The sequence below is a fragment of the Urocampus carinirostris genome, chromosome 1, assembly GCF_059441175.1.
Source record: "Urocampus carinirostris isolate Australia breed hairy pipefish chromosome 1, RoL_Ucar_1.0, whole genome shotgun sequence".
Lineage (NCBI taxonomy): Eukaryota > Metazoa > Chordata > Actinopteri > Syngnathiformes > Syngnathidae > Urocampus > Urocampus carinirostris.
This window is the reverse complement of record NC_142349.1, coordinates 49,376,974-49,381,764: the sequence shown is the minus strand read 5'-3', so window position 1 is coordinate 49,381,764 and position 4,791 is coordinate 49,376,974. Positions and strand designations below refer to the sequence as shown.

At 39.9% G+C, this 4,791-nt stretch overlaps 1 pseudogene; it reads right to left on the bottom strand.

The window, feature by feature from the left end:
* Window positions 1-3,445: 3,445 nt before the first annotated feature.
* On the bottom strand, window positions 3,446-3,710 carry LOC148375012 (U2 spliceosomal RNA; annotated as a pseudogene).
* Between the last annotated feature and the right edge of the window lie 1,081 nt (window positions 3,711-4,791).

Sequence of the window (4,791 nt, the reverse complement as noted above, 5' to 3'; positions counted from 1 at the left end):
GGACCAAAAGCATTCCAGTTTTGAATTATGTGAGAATGAGGCCTCAATGTCAATGCTTATTGTTGTTTCACATAGAGAGGGGCCAAGAAAAATAAAAGGAAAGGAAAGAGCTCTTATCAATGGTGTCTCTCCCAACTGCGACCACTTCTGTTGAACAAACAGTTCAGTGTTGCTACCGTCATTATTTTAAGTAATTGGTAAACGTGACTGAGGAGTGTCAGGGGCCCATTCGTGGACATTTTACTTTCACACACCTGTCATCTTCAACCCTTATTAATGATTGTAATTCCCCTTAATGAGCGATAATGATGCGCACCCATTTACTCACAGTCAGAGAGACTATGTATTATGAAAATAAAGAATTGGTGTAAATAATAACTCACAAAAAATATATGCTTGATCAAGGATAATATTTTCTAGTGTACCTTGACAATATTTGCAATCTAAAATGACATTGTCCTCTGTTACCAGTGACCGAGACGATCCCGATTAGAGCCGAAACAGGCAAAACGGAATCGGTCTGACAAAAAAAAACCAGTGAAGATTTGGGGGGCAGTAGCTCAGGAGGTAAAGTGCTCGTCTTAGGATCAAGAGGTCGTAGGTTCGATTATCAGCTCCTCCAAGTTATACTGTATGTCAAAGTGTCCTTGGGCAAGAAACTGAATAACTAATGCCCCCGATGAGCAGGTAGTTGCCTTGAATAGCTGGCGCTGCTACTGTCTAAAACGGAGAGTGTGAAGCACATTTTAAAGTGCATTGGGAGTTCTTCAATGGACTTGAAAAGCGCTATATAAAATGCAGAACATTTGCATTTATATCTTAAGCAAAAAACGTATAAGATATGGCGAAAACCTAAAAGTTGCAACTTATGCTATCAGGAACTTACCAATACATGGTACTGGTATCAACCATACTTTTAAGTGATGATACTGTGGCAGATTTGTGTATCGGCAGCCCTCTAATGGCGATTTCACGATCAGACTTTCCAAAACAAGAATTCGGTATCATTCCGATACCAACTTGATTTTAGGGTATTAGTGCTTGCCATGGTGGCTGAGAAGACAATATTAGGCTGCCCTATTGTGATAATTTAATTACAATCCCTATATTCAGATTCAGATTCAGATTCAGATCTACTTTATTGTCATTCTAGTACACGTGTATACAGAACGAAATGTCGATACATCTGACCCGCACAGTTTCCTCGAATTTACAGATATAAGTAAAAGTTGTATTGTATTATGGCTACGTATAGTATTTTACCATAGTGCCGATAGTGCAAGAGGAGTATTAAGGTGTTTGTCCTTGCGACTGAGGATAATATCAGTATTGGGTGCCCTCTCGTGGTCCTTTTACTATCAGGATCTTACCAATACTGTGCATGGTATTTGTATCAGTGGTGAGACAATCCTTTAATTAAGATGTTTATACTTTTGACTAAGGATGATACCAGTATCAGGTGCCCTCTTAGGTGTTTTTACTATCGGGAACTTATCAGTACAAAGTATCGGTATCTGTGATATCAGTGATACTAAGCATATTTTAAGGTGTTGGTACTCCTGACTGTGCCTGATTCGCGTATCCTCACCCCTTCAGGCTTACAGATAGGAGTCTTTATCAGTCTGTTACCAACCTTTTTTTAAGTTATTGTTACATGCCAAAGTGGGTGATACTGGAATTGACTGCCATTGTGTGGTCATTTTACTGTAAGAACTCACCAAAACAGGGTTGATACTATCATTGCTGTATTTTAATGTGTTGGTACTCAAAACTATGGATGATCCCAATATCTAGTACCTCCTCATGGCTGTTGAAGAATCAAGCTTACCGTTGCAAGGATCAGTACCAATACCATCATTATCTTAAGGAACTGGTTCCGGAGACTGTAGATGACACCAGTATCGACTGTCCTCTCGGACTCTGTTTCCAAGAGGTTGTTACAGATATTATATATCTGTGTTATTGCCAATAACAATATTTTATAAAGTTATTGATAATGGTGACCATGGCCGATATCAGTATCTCTTGCTCTCACATGGTTCTTATTGCTGTTATACAATCGTAACATTACCAATACAAGGGATCGGTATCAATGGTAATATTATATAATTATTTCATGTAGCATCCTTATTTTGAGGTACTGATAATGGAGACAGTGGCTGAAAATCGGCAGCCCTCTAATGGCTGTTTAACTATTTCAATTACACATTGTCGGCATGAGTACCGATATCAACCTTGCTTTAAGATATTGATAAGAGAGGTGGTGGTTGATGCCAGTATTGGCAGTCCTTTCGTCCCTGTTTTACTATCAGGAACTTTCAGAGACAAAGTATTGTTAACGGTGCCAATCTTTTTTTGTGGTATTGTAACATTAGACAGTGGCTGATACCAGTGGTGGAGCTGCATTAGTATCAGGAAGTTATTGATACAAAGTATTTCTCTCATTGCCTCGGGCACTTTTTTATGGTATTGACGCTGGCAACAACAGCATATTGCCTGATCTCTCGTGGTTGTTTTACTATTAGGAACTGCATAAATTAGAAGTTTATTCGAAGCATTATATGTATATATGTAAATCTGGAAGTCTAACTTGGTCTTCTGAAACAAAATACTGACTTGAAATCATCCCACTAAGTAATGAAAGATGGCTAAATTACTCACCAATTGCCAATGTTAACGTGAGCAAACAGACAATGCCACAACAGTGAATAAAACTAGGTCAGTGGGGCAAAAATTGAGCGTAAGCTAGTTAGCATTGTTTTGACGTGCAGCAGAAATACAATAACATTCCAAAAAGGGAATGCGCTGTAGAAAGTTCACACGCTCTTTCAATGGCATATTGTATACATAGTTCGGGAGGCTGACTACCTGCATGGATTCTCTAGAAATCATTGACTTTTAAATTTGTAAAATATAGCAGCATGGCGGCTGAGTGGTTAGCGCGTCCGCGGCACGTTCTGAGGTCATGAGATCGAAACTTCCTGTGTGGAATTTGCAAGTTCTCCCCGTGCTTGCTCAGGTTTCCTCCAGGCACTCCGCTTTCCTTCTACATTCTAAAAACATGCATGTCAAGTTAATTGGCCGGTTCAAATTGTCCTTAGGTGTGAATAAGTGAGTGAGTTGTCTGTCTCTGTGTGCCCTGCGACTGGCTGCCAACAAGTTCAGGGTGTCTCCCTGCCCACTGTCCGAAGATGGCTGGGATGAGCTCCAGCATCCCTGCGACCCTACTGAAGATAAACAGTGCAGATAATGGATGGATAATTGTTAGTGAGTGCTAAAAATAAGGGACGGGGGGATTTTTTTATAAGTTTATTGTCCATTTTTCATCATCCATTATCCATTATCAGTCAAATTATGACACACTTCAAAGCCAACAGGCCGAGACACTTGCTCCTAGCCAAGAGGCTAAGCCAAGATCCTAGCCAATAGGCCAAGAAGCGATCAGTGCGAATGCACCGTTCCTGGAGGTACTGCAATACCGGGCCGATGCGTGGAGTGGACAGAGCAAGCTCCTATTCCATCTCCCAGTTACAAATATCAAAACTACACCTTCTTGATCATGGTAGGAAGGGAGGACGCAAGTTCCTGTCCACTAGATGAATAGGGTGAACCACCTTCTTGATCATAGTATCTCCCCTGCAACACCTTCTTGATCATGGTATCTCCCTGACACTATCACATGATCTAAGCCAAAAGGCCAAAATAAGGTTGTTTTTTTTGTTTGAACAATTTTATTGACACTATTAACAGCAATTAGGAAATCAAAATTCAGGCACAGAAAAATAATTAGTGTAAGCACAAAACATTCGAGTTTTTAATAGAATGCCAAGCTAATAGCAAGAAAGCTTACACGTACAGCTTTTATTGAAGTTAATCAGAGTGACACTTTTCAAACATGATGACATCATTTTGAGTGACGGCACCTAGTGTTACAAGGGTGTGCACATTTCTGCAAACTGAGTTTCTATATTTTACCTCTCATTCTATACATACGTTCGTTTTTGCTTTGTAATCTTATGTTCGAAATAAAAGTTTCATTCATTCACTCATTCATTCAAAATAATTTGGTTTTCTTCCCTGGTTCAAGTAGACTTTCGATACTTGTACTAATAAATGTACAATGAATTCACTTTTTTTTTTTACCTCAGTGGATGCTTTCTAAAGCTTCTAAACAGTCCAACATTGTCAAAATGCGTTCAAGCATAACCTCAAACACGTTGGGATATTTATCACGTCAGCACATTTTGTGTGTGCACACAATGTGTGTATGTGCTTGGTGTGACATTTTAATCCCTTGGTGGACGGGATTTGCAATGTTATCCAGCACACGTGATCACTGGACAATGAAGACATTGAATAAACTGATGATCTGCTTGGACCCCAAGTCGTAATGATGGTTGATGGTAAAATTCTTTCAGACATTATTGATATTAGTATTGTACTTATGCTTGCAAGACAGATACTCTCACAGAAAAACTGGGAAGGAGAATCCAGGCCACGGACATAAGATGCTATAGGAAACTTCTATGTATCAGCTACACAGCCCATGTTATGAACAACCCTACGAAGAACTGTTGTCAACAAAAAATGCAGTGGTTTGGTCACGTTACAAGATCATTAGGACAGGCTGAGAACTATCCAGGGCACAGTCCAAGGTGGCAGGAGGAAAGGAAGACCAAAAAAGAACTAGGCCGACAACATCATGAAATGGACTAGTGCCAGCTTTGCCACGACCCAAGAACAGGCCTAGAACTGTCAACAGTGGAGGAAGCTGTCCAGAGGTTTAGCCTC